Genomic DNA, 17,316 nt, shown 5'->3' with positions numbered 1-17,316 from the left:
GGGGTTCTCCAACATGGGTGTGAGTTTGAAAGAGGATCCTCCTTCAGTGGAACTTTGAGATGACAACCCTGGCCAATATCTTGACAGTAGCCTTATGAGATACACTGAGGCAGAACTACTCAGCTCATCTGTATCCACTTTCTTGATTCACAGAAAATGTGAGATGATCAATGATTGTTGCTTTAAGCTGCCAAGCTTTGAAGTAATATGTTGTGCAGTAATAGGTAACTAACACTTCTGTTTACCTACTCTTTAAGAGAGTTTCCTGCTCTTCCCAGTTTGCTAAATTTTTTTAAGTCATCACTCAAGAAAATCACATTTTTTTCCTTAACCATAATATGGTAAAATACACATTTTGGATGTTGAAACATCTGTGCATTTCTGTAGTATACTGTACTTGATCATGACATACTTTCTTGCATTTCTAGTTAGGCAATATTTTCTTTAGGAATTTTGTTTGAATGTGTATAAGTAAAATGGACTCATGATTTTTACTTAGTATTACAGTAGCCCCATAAATAAGGTAGGTATTATTGCCCCTTTTTCATTTTCTAAAATGCTACATATACATTATGTGAATTATACACACACACACACACACACACACACACACACACACATACATACATATATGACAGAAATTAGCTATTCATTGAATATTTGGTAGAAATGACCTGTCAAATTACCTAGACCTAGAGTTTTGGAAAAAGAGTATTGGTTAACGTAAATTTCTATAAAATTTAGTGGTCTATTCAGTGCTTTATTTTATCTTTTGTCAATTTTGTCATTCTATAATTTTCTAGAAATATATCCATTTCATATACATTTTCAAATTTATTAGTGTAGTTTCATAATACTTTAAATTTTTAAAACCTCTTTTGTGTCTTATTTCCCCTTTCTGTTCTGCATTGTGTTTATTTACATCTTCCCTCTTTCTTCTTGGTCAGTCTTTCTAAATTATTTTTTATTAATCTTTTTAAAAAATAACTTTTGTTATTTAACTATTTTTATTCTCAATTTAATCAATTTCTTCCCTTCCCTTTGTTATTTTCTTTGTTTCTTTAGGTGTTACTATTCTGCAAACTCTTTCATTAAACATTGAGTTTGTTTATATTTAATCTTCCTTATTTCCTGATATACACATTTAAATATAAATTTCACTCTAAGTACTGTTTCAACTGCGTCCCACATGTTTTAATATGCTGTTTTCATTGTCATGAACTTCTAAAATATTTCTTAAAATCTCCTGTCATTTTCTTTTGAACCAGAAATTAATGACATGTTAATTAATTTTCCAATATATAGGAAATTAAAATTATCTTTCTGTCATTAATTTAGAATTTTGTTACACTGAGGACTGAGAACAGGTGCATCATATCATCTTTTGGGATTTATTGCTGCTGCCTTCATGATTGAATATATGATTTATTTTTGAAAATGCTCTGTATATGCTCAAAAGCAATATGCATTCTTTACCTGTGGATGCAGAGTTCTATATGTAATCTGTTAACTCAATCTTATTAATTGTTCTATCATCAGACTTTCGATGTCTATGCATATAGTTCTGTCTTGGTTGCTTTCTTTGTATCTGCATGGCATGTGTTAAAATCACCAGCTACAGTGGTTTCTTTCTACAGTTCTTTTTAGTTGCTTAATATATTATGAGGCTATATAGTAAACTGTGTAGGTTAGTATGTCATAATGCTGTATATTCCCTTTTGTTTTTCCTTTTATCAGAATACAGCATCTTACCTTCTTTTTTATATTATTTTGCCTTAAGCTTGATTTCTTCAGATATTAAGACTTCTGCCTAGATTATTTTTGTTTGTATTTGTCTGATAACAGTTTTTTCTGTCTTTATTGTAGTTAAACTTCTTCATTGTGTGGCTTTGGATTTAGAGTGTTATTTTGAAAACTTTATTCAGGCCTCATATCCTTTCTTATAAAAATAATATAAACATTCTGCAAAAAAAAAAAGTATCCAGTCAGGTCAGTACATAAGTAGATGAAAATAGTGTATTTAGAACTAGACAAACCAGAATATTACAGAGATAGTTAATAGTCTAGATTTGCAGCTTCATATAGTGAATTATTCAAAGAACATCCTAAATTTCACTTGATTTCGCACTATAGAGACTGAACTCCATTCTGGTTTGGAAGAAAAGATGTGCAAAATGAGTGAGAACCCAACTTCTTTGAACCCCTTGCTTAGCAATACTTGTGTAACTTTGCAATAGGGCTCTATTAAAAACTCCCCTGTAGTGAAAAAAAAAAAAAAACAACAACTTACCTGTGAGATGTACGGCAGAGTCCTTCCAGCTGGTAGTTTTCCCAGTGTATAACTATGGCTCAGTGCCAGCTGCACTGAGGCGGGGCATGAAAAGCAAAACTGAAGGAGATAAGCCAGTAATTACGCTTGTGTTATATAGTAGGTGATTGAGATGTCTAATTGAGAAGGTTACAACTGGGAATGAGAGACAAAAGAACCTTGAATATAGTGTAAAAATAAATATTTAATAGATCCCTTTTTCTTCTCACAATTGACTTTAATTGGATTTTTAACAAGTGTACATTAAAAGAAACAAATTATATGTATTTTAGGCTGCCAGGGTGAACTGAAATGGATATGCTTGCAAGTGAATTATGATAGTTGTAGTCTCATTTTTCTTTTTTTACTTAAACATAGTTTCAGTGTATTTTGATGGTTTTAGTCTATGATGTTTTATTTTGAAAATATATATTTGAATGCAACTTCTCCCTTGTGAATCAATAGTAATAAGTTAAATCAGAAAATACTGTTTCTCTTTAAAGCCTGGCCATTCTGGGGCAAGTTACGTGCACTTATCTTGATATTTTACTTTCAAGTTGTCTAAGCAAATTGGAAATAGTGCACTGAAGGCACTTTCACCTGTGGTATCTGTTAAATGTCATTTATAATTTATGTATTCTTACACAGAATTTTCCTTTCTGTCTTTAGAGCCTGAGAAATAAAATTTCTTCTCTGAGTCCTCTTTTTCCGATTTGGCAAAGGGAATATTGAAATATATCTTTTGGTAGTGTAGATAAACAAGGCTTTTATTCTATCCGTCAATTCCATTGTATGTCTACATTTTCTAGGGGTTTCCTTTTTCACCATTACATTTGTTTTGGTAGTGAGAAGCTATGTCTATCTTTAATCCAAGTAATTTCTTTTAAAAGTAAAATGTCTCTTAACTCCCGCTCCTGAAGATAAGTGGTAAATTGTACAGTCATACTTTTTCATCTCTGTGTGAGGTATTTACATTAAATATGCATGTCATATATAATATATGCATAGCTGAAAGCAAAAACTGCCACAGTGTTAGAGAGGAATCATTCAGACTTTATTTCACAAAACACCTAAAACACCATAAAGAATTAATTAATTCTAATGTAAAGCAACTCAAATATGCAGTTGGCCAAGCTCATTTTCAAAACCATAGTTCAAAATATATACATATATATAATTTTCTTTTACAGATTCATATGACTCATAATGAGCCATAACGTGTGAAGGAAAAGGAGACTAAATACATACATGTGTACATACCATTTTTATGCTACTGCAATTGAATGCATTGGATTCATCACTTTAATTTGCTTATGTCCTTGTTAATTCTTTAAATACCTTTATTCAGTGTGAGTAAGGCTAAATATGATAATATAGGGGATAAAAAGATTTTTAAATATAAAAGACCTGCTCTGATCTGGGGTTCAGCTAAAATAAACCAGGAGAAATCAGAGACATGAAGAAAATTAAAAATTTGAGGGTATATGATAATAATCTCTCATATTGATAAAGCACTTAACAGATTTTTCCCTCGTTAGTAACTGCTGATGTTGTAGATCTCAGATGAAGCATTTTTGGTGGTAGAACCCTGGTTAATAGGAAATAAGACATGAGTGAATGGGTAAAACATCAAGGCAAAGAGAAAGACTTTTAAGAAATTTGCAATGAAAGGAATGCTATGGAGCAAAGATAGCTGGAGGACAAATAGAAATATTTTATTAAATTATATTTTGATTCATTGAAACATGTGGAGGGGGAAAATATAAATAAGAAATTGAAGGCATAGATATCTAATGGGATAACTAATAGATAACTAATGGAGCACTAATAGAATATAGAGCCAGAGGGGAAAAGGATTGTATTCTAATACAGAAAGAATAAAACAGGGAAAAGAATAATTGAATATGGAGAAATATTTAGTTTGGAATATAAACATTGAAGATACTCATTTTCTAAGATTCTGTAATTTATAACAGCAAAATTTCTCCCGAGAATGAAAGTCTGCACAGAGGGAAATTTGTGATCGACATTGAAGGAAATTGATATTAAAGAAATTAAACAAGTTGTTTAAAAGGGCAATTAAGCACCCAACTTATATTGGAGTAAGTAAACTTAATCTATTCACTTTCCCAGCAATGCTTGGCAAAGAGGGAGCAGGAGTTGAGACAGCAAGTAACGCAGGATTAGAGAAAATACGAACTCCAGAAAAAGTAAAAATTGGGATATGAAAATAAACTACTAGAACTTCTATTTCATTTTGTCTAATTCCTGAGAGGTAAAAGTTAACGTTTTTAAGACTTATTCCCTGTATCCTGGCTCCCCAGAGAAGGCACTGGCTTAGTACAAAATTCCATGGAAATCAGCTGTGACCTAATGCTTCAGGCAACTGATCATGGTCAGTGACAAGACTTGGACCCCAGCCCCTCATTGTCCTGGGAAGGGGCTGGTGCTTCATCAGTCCTGAAGGCTGATAAACTGCACTTGCTATATGGTGAAGTCTCCTTTATGAGACTTGGCCCCCAGCTCCATTACCCACCAGTGAAAGGACTGGTATTTTCTCTCTTGTAAAGTCTGAGAGCCAGTCATATGACACAACTTAGACAGCATGGCTATTCACTGATCCCATGATTGTGTCGAGGAGGGGCTAGTACTGCAAGGTTAAGGTTAAGGTTGGAGTCCGTATCTGGCACGTCATATTATTGTTGTATCCTGATTCCTGATCATGCCTGTGGAGGGGTGGTGCTTCCCTGATCTTGCATTTTAAAGGTTCCACAGTCCAAGGGTCTGTGATCCTCACCAAGAGACTGAAGTCTGGTCTTGACAAATTTCGGTGCTCTATGTGTGGTTGGGCAACTGGACCTGAGCACCTGCCATGATGCCTGGTCCTTGAGTTTGCCCCTATGACTACTGTCTATCATTCTGTGTATATGTGCTTCTTGGCCATTTTATGACAGTCAGAAATCTGTAGACATCATCTTTAGCATGAAGATAGATCTTGGTTGTGGCTAACCAGAGATGGGGAGATAAATGAGGACATAAGGGAGCTGTTTGGGTTTTACAATAGGCAGGTTTGAATGGACTGGGGACAGTATAAAATCAGGAGATGTAAGGGTATGTGAGAGGCATAAAAAGGGAGGATTGTAGTCAGAGAGGATAGTTTCATGATTTGAGCTCATGTATGTAAGCATTATGTCAAAGTTCAGACTGAAGAGTTGGAGATGTAATGAGAAGTCAGTATATTGCAAATCTGTTTTCAAAAAATCTGTAAAACTTAATAGGTTAAAGTTCTAAGAATTTATCCTTTGCAAAGTTATTTCTGGTATATATATCTTTATTATATTTTGTGGTGTGTTATTTCATGATCGATTATTGAAAAGATTCTAGTTAAGAGGTAAATAGGTGATTTGATAAAACAAATTTCATTCAACTTTTTGATTATTGACTGTAAACTACAAAAACAAAAAATCCATACAAACAGAAACCCACAACCACATCATCTCCTAGAACTGAGGAAATTACAAGACATCTGGTGGATACTTAAAAAATAATTGTTGGCATAATCATTAATACTATTCATTGTCATGAAAGGTTACTTGGAAAGGTGACTGCTGTATCTGGGAATGCTATGGTTAACACCCATTTTAAATAAAAGGAAAATCAAATGTTGTATTTTCTCAGTTCAGGATATCGCACGTTTGAAACTAGGTGCATTTGAAATAGGTGGTATTTGTTTTAATAAAACATCTTAATAACATCCTTATTAACTTATATTGTAAATCTAAACATTCATAGCACAGAATTAGTTGTAGTAAAAAAAATACTCTTGTAAAACTTTAAGTATTTCATTTACTATGCTTTATTTAATTTGTCACTGCAGTCTTGAATTGGTGCTGAATTGTCTGCAGGAATTAGCAAATGGAGAATGATAGGATCATATATAGCCTTTCAAATATAAGCTAATAACACACTTTAACATTTCACCCTCTTTCTAAGACTCCAATCAGCAAGTAGGAAGTGTCAAATTGCATTTAAGTGATGACATGCCATGAGGAAAACTGACCATCCAAACCACAAAATCAGCAAAACAAAAAGGGAAGTGTTAATTTTTACTTTTTTCTCTAGCTAAGAAAACTCCATGTGGATTTTTACTGGGCTGTCTGGATTGTGGATTATGCTGATAGCATGTAAAGATTTAATTCGAGATGGACTTCAATCAGAACTAAATATTTGGTTCAGTCACTATGGGTTTTTATCATTTGCAGTCTTACACAAACATCAGAAAATTGAGCTATGCTTTGGTTTTGCTTAATTCTTAAGGGTGCATAAATCGTGATATCTTGTAGTTGATAATTGCCAAAAGTTCAAAATTGCAATACTTTTACCCTTGGTGAGAAGGAGGGAAAAAAATGAAGAATTTTTCTTGTCTCTCAGATATATTGGCCTATTCTCCAAATGACAGGTTCCTGACTGATCAACTGTACCACCTGCTACTAAAGCTCAGTAATATTAGTCTGTGGAATGGTTTCATTCTCATCTCACACCTCAGAGATCTTGCGCTCAACCCCAGGCATCCCTTGTGTGTTTAAATCAGCTTAACGGCTCATACAGTGTGCTGATTTCCTTGTAGGCCTCTGTTTTCTCAAAAAGTGATCACCTTTTGCCAATGCCCTCAGGATTAAACAGGGCAGTCTGGTTTTCCTTTTCTGCATTGGCTATACCTTTGTAGTCAATAAAAGACTAACTAGAAAAGAATCAGCTGATGAGAGAATCAATCTTCTGGAAGCCTCCCCACAGTTTTCTCATCATTTTTGTGCGTCTGTCATCTCAGATTGTAAAATGGAAACCAAAACTCAGTATGTGGGAAGACTTTTACTGCTCCTTGTTAACAAAAACAGTAAGACCAGGGGTTTTGATCTTATGAGTGTATAGGTAAACAGTAAGCTGTAAGTGCACACTCTTGAAGTGGCTTTCTCTGTTTCTAATGGAGGTTTGCAAAGAATTATCAAAGTGGTATCAAAAAGGTCTCCTAACATACTGTAGTGTGGCTATCCATTCTGAAGAGGTCAGGTTAAATCTGAAGGTCTTATATACGACGATACTGGGGTATCTTATGGTACAGCAAGCAGTACTGTGTGCTTCTTACTAAGTCATAGAAATAGACAAATATAAAAAGGATCCTTTCTGCATGTTTATAACTGGTTACATTGCATTAGTTTATTTCTGTAGCATTACATTTTAAAGCAAGTGACATTTTTGTCTCATTTAACTTTTATTTTAACAACTTTATCTCACATAATTTGCTTTCTTGTAGACTATTCAAAAATGTGTATGAAATATATTCAGATTACTTTGGCAGATAAAGGTCATTTCTTCTTATAACCCAGTGTATATATTTTCTCCAGCAACGGAGAATCTGAAAATAATTTTCTTCCTGCTTTTACTTTATGGTTTCAGATCTCATTTGTAACTTGAAAGCACAATGAGCAGAGGGAATTTAAACTTGCTAACTGATCCTATTAAAATATAAAATAGAGTTTGAAATTTGCTTTTTTTTTTTTTTTGCTTGAGTTCAGGCTTTTTGTCAGTTACAATGCTATCAGAGCTGTTTAGCTTTTCCCTCTGGTAATATATAAAATATATTTAATAAAAATAAAAATGTACCTTTAAGTGTATAAAATCCATTTTAAATTCTCTGGTAAGAATTATATCATTGAATTATGAGGTAGAATGATTTCATTGCTTCTTTTCAATGTCATTGAAGTAGCCCAGTGATTGAATTGTTACTGCTTTCTGAAGCTGGGAGTATGGTTTAGTGAGAACAAGACTGGCATTTTTCTACTGCTTATTAGTTTGGAAATTTGACTGTGTCAATATTATATTTTCTATCGTGAAGATATTTAGATTTCTTGGGGTCTATCTATGGATTTTCAGGAAAATAACAGATTACTACTAGAAGGAGAAAGATATTTGTAGCATTTCTCTAAATATCTGGAATTTATTTCAATTTAATCATATATGAATTTATCTTATAAAGTGCAGAAAGCATGGAATAGAGTATTTTTCATCTCAGTTTTTCTTCTTTATCATTATTATTTATTAGCTGTACATAACACTCTCATTATAACTCTTGATTGATTGTTCATAAGGTATACAATCTTTTCCTGGACATTATATAATTATGTAGTATTTTTGACAATGCAAAAGATCCAAGATTAATTATGCAATCTGAGATTAGGTAGAATATATGTATGCTTTCCATATTTCCAAGCTGTTTTTCTCAATATTTAATATTGCTTCATTTTCTCATTATAAACTGTCCTCTGGATATTGAGTTTCATCTTTATTTTATTTAGTTCGTCCTGCCCCACACAGCCTATGCTAAGATTCTCTATGAAAAGAAAGAAGACCCCTGTTCTTTCTCATAGCCCAAACCTCACCTCAACATTGTTTTCAGTGCTGCTTTGTCACGAAGCATCTGAATTCCATAATGCCAGGATCCTCACCTGTCATGTCATTCATTGTCTCTCCCACATCGACACATACAAAGTAGTTCATTATCACTTGTTGATTCGATAAAAGGAGGAACTTCTGGGGTGGTGTTTTTATCTCAAAAGCTAAAAGTTCTTATACATCATAGTACCTAGGATGTACAGACCACTGTAGTGTGTGCTACTAAGGTCTGCGAAATAGTATAATGCAACATTGCTGCCTTCAAGTGGGTTTATCAAACATAGTGTTTTTTGCATTACTTAAGAACAGTGCTTTGAACTGAGGGGCATTACAAGGATTTCCTTGTTTATGTCATCTTTGCTTATATCATGCATCTTTTCTCTACTCCAGGAAAGGTGCTTCCATGAGAGAATAGTTTGGTTGTACTTCCCATGAACCCATTGCTTGAAGGCACCAGTTAAGCAATGAGAGAAAAAGCAAAAAATTCATTCAATGATTTTATGTTCGATTCTGTATGTCCAATCTATTTTAACTTATTTTGGATCAGTATTGTTTTAAATATTATATCAACAAACTGATGGTAAGGCTGTCCAAATAAATATTAATTAACTGAGTTCTAGTTAGGGCATGAGTTGCTATTCTCATTTGCATCTTGTAAATGTTAGCCTGCCTTCAGTATTGCTGTCAATGTAGATGGAATAGGGTATAAAATTAAGCAATCAAGAACAGGGAGAATTGCAAGCCAACTGGAAAATTGCTCAACATATAATAGGGAATATGTAAGTGGTATGCAGAAAATAATGTCTTTTTTAGAGTTGTATCACATGTATCTTACTTAGAGAAATTAGAAAAAATAAATAACAGAAGTCAGGGGAAAACTTGTATATTTAATAATTTAGATGCCAATTTCAGAAACTGTACTATAATATTCTATATCACTCTTCTGTTTGACAGTAGCTTGTGATTTCCTTTTCCAATTAAAAATAATTTTATGACTAATGCCCATGTCTTCAAAATTTTCATCCTCTGTTTAGTGAAAACATTGTATTGTATTAAACATTGTGTCCATCCAGTATAACCAAGCCGTCAAAGTTGCAGTGAATCCCTGATAAAAATGTAATATTCAAAATTCTATCCCTCACTTTCACTGTTGCTATAGCACACTCATGATGAGACATAAGCAGTTTGTCTGGAATAGTAAACCCAAAATACAAAGTTATAAACTAATAGAGGCATCAGTGATATCTGATCAAGGGTGATTCCCAATTATGTTAATGACATATTCGCTTATATAATGCATTATAATAGTTTATTACTGCATAAATAATAAGATAAAATGTTTGTTTACTCTTTACTCTGTTTCCAAAAGAGGAATTTAAAGCCATGTGTGAAGATCCTTACAAAATAACGTAAAAGAACTTTCAAATTTGAGTAAATTAGGACAAAGAAAAAAATTGAATTTGTGGGTGATGCTAGTGCACGAAATGCAGAGTGAGTTTGCTATCCTAGTAGAGATGGCTCACACATTGGCTTTAAGCTTCCAAGTAACCTGTAAGGAAAAATAAACACATGAGTTACATAATTCATAATATTCATAACCTAAAAATAATCTAGTTGCCTTGGCAACACAGAGATGCTGATAACACAAGATAGACTTCTTCCTCTGGGTCTCCATTGAGCAGGCCCTGTTTAACTTAGGGGATATTGTCTGCATTCACATCTTACAGGGAGTAGAGTAACCCATTTCATATGACTATTTCTTATGCTATCCCTCAGTATATGCTGATAGCATCTTACCAAATTACAATCTAAAGAAAGCTCTTTTACAATTATGAGAGTAAATCTATATTGATGTTAGTCAATATCCTTAGTATGTTACAGAGAGTAAAATCATGCAGAATCCTTGTTGGTGTTGCTCAAAATCAACTAAGAAGAGTGATCTAAGTGAAGAAAAGCATTGAGGAGGGGCATACTGGCATCATAAGATTGTATGTGTAGTGTTTACAGCAGAGAAGTATCAGTTCAGAAGTTTTAGAGTACAATACAAACCATCACAAGATTCAGACAGCAGAGGTAAGTTGAATGCCATTATATTCTATATTCATTTAGCCTAAAGGAGAATTAATTGGCTTATGAAACTGGGCAATGTGGGTATGTCTGGCTTAGTCACAGCTGAATCCAGAAGTTCACATGATGCCATTGGGATTATAATTTTTAATCTCCAGGCTCTACTTACCTCTGCCTGTGTCCAGATAGGTTCTCTCTGTGTGATAGCAAGACCACATTACCTTCGTTGGTTATCATATTCAAGAGTGTTTTTATCATGGATCACAATTCTGAGGAGATCCATTGTTCAACCCATTACTGAGGCCATGCTGATATGATTTTTTTTTGATTGCCCATCATTGTAACCTAGGCAACAGAGGGTAGTGTCATCCATACCATGTGGAATAAATATAAGAGCTGTATAGACTTCTGAAAGTTCTGATGAAAAGCAGATAAAAACAACAGTGAAATATGTTTATACCCTATAACCTTCTTTCTTTGGGTTAGGGCACATTTGGTATAAAACAAAATGTAAGGCAAACAGTATCAATTTCTTGGTTCTTCCTGCATTTTCTTTTAAACAGTATCTTAAATATTAAAAAAAAAAAGTTTATTTTGGTACCTTTCTTTCCTAATTTTCTAGAAATAAGCCTGTCCAAAGGGAAAATATGTTCCTTAATTAGAGATAGCAAAAAAATGTTCCAAGTTATTTGTTTTCCCTACTTTCCTTTTGTTAAATGAACCCCATAATGCAAAGTAAACACATGGCAAAGCAACAATAGCCTGGATTTCCAGCCTTCTTTGCAGTTAATTGTTGTTCTATGACTAAGTTAGTTCCCACTGAATGTAGCAGAAGTGAGTATATGCAACTTCTGGGACACACAATTAAACAAAAAGCCCCATGATAACTTATTAATCAAATAAGGTATCCGTGGACCTTTGAGTACAGCCAAAGAAGGCCATGGTTGAAGATGACTGGGAGTCAGAGAGCAATATGGAGGGAGAGACTTCTGGTTTTCTGACTTGGCTTCTAGAGCATAGTTGTCCTACCAGGCTCACAGCTGAACTCTCACTGGGCTTATTGGTTTTCCAGGGCTGCTATAACTAGGTACCACAAACTGGGTGGCTTCAAACCACAGAAATTTATCATCTCACAGCTCTGGAGGTTAGAAGTACAAAATTGAGGTATTGACTGGGTCATACTCTGTCTGAAGCTTTTAAGGGAGAATCTCCCCTTGCCTCTTCCAACTTCTGGTAGCCTCCAGGCATGCTCTGGCTTGTAGATGCATCACATCCTCCGTGTATATCTGTGTGTTCACATCATCTTCCTGTTTTTAATAAGAAATAATGCTTTCACATTACAATGGCACAGTTGTGCTGTTGCAACAGAGACTGTATAACCCTCAATGGCTAAAATAATTTGCTATCTAATTTTTTACAGAAAAAGTTTGCCAACGCTTCTCTAGGACATGAGAGGGATAAGTTAGAGTTGTTTTTTGTTTTTGTTTTTGTTTTTCTTTTTTTAATTGAAGTATAGTCAGTTATAATGTGTCAATCTCTGATGTATAGCATAATTTCCCAGTCATATATATATATATATACATACATATATTTATTTTCATATTCCTTTTCATTAAATGTTATTATAAGATATTGAATATAGTTCCCTGTGCTATACAGAAGAAATTTGTTTCCTTAAATCTATTTTTATATATAGTGGCTAACATTTGCAAATCTCAAACTTCCAAATTTATCCCTTCCCATCTCCTTCCCCCCAACCCAGTAACCATAAGATTGTTTACTATGTCTGTGAATCTGTTTCTGTTTTGTAGGTAAGTTGATTAGTGTCTTCTTTTTTCTTTTTTTAGATTCCACATATGAGTGGTATCACATGGTATTTTTCTTTCTCTTTCTGGCTTACTTCACTTAGAATGACTATCTCCAAGTCCGTCCATGTTGCTACAAATGGCATCATTTTATTCTTTTTTATGGCTGAGTAGTATTCCATTATATAAATATACCACAACTTCTTTATCCAGTCCTCTGCCGATGGACATTTAGGTTGTTTCCATGTCTTGTCTATTGGATATGGTGCTGCTATGATTATTGCAGCATATGTATCTTTTTGAAATTGAGCTCCCTCTATTAATATCCCTAGGAGTAGGATTGCTGGGTCATATGGTAAGTCTATTTTTAGTCTTTTGAGGAATCTCCATACTGTTTTCTATAACAGCTGCACCAAACTGCATTCCCACCAACAGTGTAGGAGGGGTCCCTTTTCTCCACACCTTCTCCAGCAATTATTGCTTGTGGACTTTTGCATGATGGCCGTTTTGACTGGTGTGAGGTGACACCTCATTGTAGTTTTGATTTGCGTTTCTCTGATAATTACTGATACCGAGCATTTTTTCATGTGCCTATCGGCCATTTGTATGTCTTCATTAGAGAATGGCTTGTTTAGTTCTGCCAATTTTTGGATTGGGTTGTCTGGTTTTTTGTTATTAAGTTGTATGAGTTGTTTATATATTCTGGAAATTAAACCTTTGTCATTTATATCATTTGCAAATATTTTCTCCCATTCCATAGGTTGTCATTTTGTTTTGCTTATGGTTTCCTTTGCTGTGCAAAAGCTAATAAATTTAATTAGGTACCATTTGTTTATTTTTGTTTTTATTTCTATTGCCTGGGTAGACTGCCCTAGGAGAACATTGCTAAGATTTATGTCAGAAAATATTTTACCTATGTTTTCTTCTAGGAGGTTTATAGTCTTTTGCTTTATATTTAAATCTTTAAGCCATTTTGTGTTTATTTTTGTGTATAGTATGAGGGAGTGTTCTAACTTCATTGATTTATGTGCAACTGTCCAGTTTTCCCAACACCACTTGCTGAAGAGACTGTCTTTTCTCCGTTGTACATTCTTGCCTCCTTTGTTGAAGATGAGTTGACCATAGGTCTGTGGGATTTTTTCTGGCCCGTCTGTTCTGTTCCATTGATCTATATGCCTGTTTTTGTGCCGATACCATTCTATTTTGACTACTCTAGCTCTATAGTATTGTCTGAAGTCTGGAAGGGTGATTCCTCCAGCTTCATTCTTTTTCTCCAGTACTGCTTTGGCTATTCTGGGTCTTTTGTGATTCCATATAAATTTTAGTATTACTTTTTCTAGTTCTGTGAAAAATGTCATGGGTAATTTGATAGGGGTCATTAAATCTGTAGATTGCCTTGGGTACTATGGCCATTTTAACAATATTGATTCTTCCAATCCAATCCAAGAGCATGGGGTATCTTTCCATTTCTTCAAGTCATCTTTAGTTTCCTTAATCAGTGTTTTGTAGTTTTTTATATATAAGTCTTTCACCTCCTTGGTCAGATTTATTCCTAAGTATTTTATTGTTTTAGATGTGGATTTTAAAAAGGATTGTTTCTTTACTCTCTTTTTCTGATATTTTATTGTTAGTGTAAAGAAGTGCTACTGATTTCTGCATGTTAATCTTGTATCCTGCTACCTTGTTGAATTCTTTTATCACCTCTTGCAGTTTTTGTGTGGAGCTTTTAGGATTTTCTATATACAGTATCATACCATCTGCATATAGTGACAATTTTACATCTTTGACGGGTTCTTCCACTTGTTTTCTGTACTATGAGGGGGAGGAATCTTATTAAATCAGAACTTGAAGAATAACATATAGGGGAACATGAACTAGACCTTAAACTGAGCCCAGGAATTGCCTAAAATTCAATTTCTAGTTACAGGATGCATTTACCTGTCACTGAAATCAATTATCTAAGGATAATACCAGGCAGAAAGAAAGCACACAATTTCCGAGTTCCCTTAATAATAAGGAAGCACCAATAAATTAAAACTCCCTTATAATAGGAAAAATGGTTATTTCAAATCAAAAGTAAAATTCTAACAAGTACAATCATTGGTATAATTGTATGATACTTCTTACTTCCAATAGTGTTATTAATGGGACTACGGTTTGACCTGACAATGAGAATAGCTTCCCTTGTGGCATTTTGGCAGTTCTATTTCTGTTCTTTGAGAAATAAGGAGCAGACAAAGGATAAAAGTCCTTACTTGAGCTGCTGAAACAATAATGTAGTGTGAAGAATTTCCAGTTACTCAGGAGCTCAAAGGATCTCATTTTCATGGCTCCTTGAGAACTGGAAGCTTGATGGATGCTCACAGAAAAGACCTTCGTTCCTTTGAAATCAGCAGTCATTTCAGGGAATATCACCACATTGGGGGACCTATAGACAAATGAGTATAGCAAGGAAATTTCTTTTGGAAAAGAAAAAGTTATCTCATGTGACGCAATCATGAAAGGCCACAGTCAAGCAGTTAGGATGTCATGTTTGGGGTGTATTGTAGAAGCAACAGGAAACTTGCCAATCACAGGCTCCATTGAGTTACTGCAGGTCCCAGGACTTTATTGCTATGCCCACACATCTCCTGGGCTTTCTGTTAAAAGAATGTATTCTACTTTAGAATATTTTGGTTATTCATTAATGAATATTTTTCAATATGCTGGGGAATAAAGCAGAAATGACAATGTAGTTGACACAGGTTTGTTTACAAATGAGATTAGGGCACAAAGGTTGTACTATTGCCAGAATTTAATAGAACTTGAAAAAATGCTGGACAGTCTAAGTCAAAATGAGTAAGAGGCTTTTTAAATGAGTAGACATTTTTCAACGCCTATCCAAAATGATGTTTCAGCTAACTTACAGTAAATTATCATCACATTTAAAAGAACTTTTTCTTTAGTCATTATATTCTCAATGCCTCCCACCCCAGCCCCCATTTCCATCCTCTCCTTATCATTTTCCTATTTGTCCATCATAAAAACTGATTCTGTGTGGGTATTTTTATCTGCTTTGAAGTGTAATAAATGTTACGACACATTAGACAGGTGAAGACATTTAAAATAATAGCCAAAGCCTCATTAGACCTTTTTCTAAACTCTATAGTAAGGAAAGTGAATTTTAAAAGACAGCACAGTAATATTTAGGGTAGAACCTTGAAGGGTGACCAATGCATTTCTGAGTAATTTGCCCAGGGCAGTCATAGGCGAAATTTGGAAGCCCAGGGGACCTCTTTGCTCATGCATCTCAAGCACGTACTGGACTCACCTTGATCATGAAAATGGAATCAGTGAGAGGAGTGAGAGTTGAGCTAAGCCAGAGGGTTGAACACATCTTGGAGGAAGGAAAGTACAAAGGTTTTAAAGGACTGATCAGTAGGGACATTTGGGAATAGGAAGGAACTTGATGGGGGAAATGTATTGAAAATAAAAGTAGGAAGCAGACTGTAAATGAATTTAGACAGTTACTAAATACATCTTAGTAAGTATTTATTATGTACTTCTTAAATGTTCTCCCAGTGAAAATGTTCTTAGGACAATGCTGTGTAAGGCACATTCTTTATTCTCAAGTAGTGTGCCACCTCATGGTAGCAATAGGCATGTAAATGTAACTTCAATTCGATGGTAGCCATGAATACAGAAACATGTTCAGCTAGAGTGTGAGAATATAGAGAATAGATACTTTAAGGACATGTTTCTGGAGAAAATGATGTCTGGGACAAGCTCCAAAGGCTGCATAAAATCAGCCTGGTTTAGTAAACTGGAAAGGGCTTTTTAGGCAGGATCCAGAATGAAAACCATAAAAGAGCAAGATGAGATACAGACCCATGAGCAAGTTGGCACTACAGGGGCATACAGAGTGAAATGGAGATGGTATTAAATAAACTTAGTGATTCTAGAAAGGGCCAGCTCTTTGAGCCTTTGAATGCCCAGCTGAGAAGTTCTGCGGACAGTAGGGAGATGCTTAGTGTACTGGGAGTAATGCTGTGTCATTATTAGATTAGTCGTGTGTTAGATTGTTCTGACTGTAGTGTGGATGATCACTTACAGGTAGCAGCGCTGCAAGCGCCTAGAAAGACCTGGAGACTGTGGCAATCTAGATGGGGGAAAAGGAGGAGAACTGACCAGACTGGTGGTTTTAAAACTTGGAAACTTATCCTAAGTGTAGAGTTCATGTCTGTGCACTTGAGACTTCCAGTACCATTAAAAGGGAAAAGGGGTCTAGAGAGCTTTTTTATTTGGGGATGTGGGAAGAAATTTGAGTTTTGACTTAGACACATCGAGTGTGTGGTGCCAATGAATTTTTATAGTGTTGTTATTATGCCCTTATGTGTGTGTAAAAAATTGATCTGATATACAGAATCATCTCAAGTTTAAATTGCCAGGGAAATCCGGTAGAAAATGAACAGGCAAAAGTTCAGCTTGGAGTATCTGGTGACAGCCATAGTTCTTTAGTTCAAATAGAATACAAATAATACAAATTTGTAAACCCATTCATATATAAAAAGTTATTATGTACCTTGAAATATCAAATTATATTTCAACATAGCAACTACGATCAAAATACTCAGCGTTATATTATAGTTTTACCTAATGGGCTTAATTTGGAAAACAACTACAGAAATCATAAATGCTGTCTATCTG

At 34.5% G+C, this 17,316-nt stretch overlaps 1 long non-coding RNA gene across 1 annotated transcript; it reads left to right on the top strand.

Annotated features, from left to right (window-relative positions):
* The first annotated feature begins 266 nt into the window (after nt 1-266).
* Nucleotides 267-16,936, top strand: LOC116663868. Its single transcript, XR_004320233.1, has 3 exons — nt 267-277; nt 5,119-5,122; nt 16,788-16,936. It is a non-coding gene; the product is annotated as an uncharacterized LOC116663868 (long non-coding RNA).
* Nucleotides 16,937-17,316: the final 380 nt, after the last annotated feature.

The sequence above is a fragment of the Camelus ferus genome, chromosome 5, assembly GCF_009834535.1.
Source record: "Camelus ferus isolate YT-003-E chromosome 5, BCGSAC_Cfer_1.0, whole genome shotgun sequence".
Classification (NCBI taxonomy): domain Eukaryota; kingdom Metazoa; phylum Chordata; class Mammalia; order Artiodactyla; family Camelidae; genus Camelus; species Camelus ferus.
The sequence above is the reverse complement of the archived record's forward strand: the minus strand, read 5'-3'. Positions and strand labels throughout refer to the sequence as shown.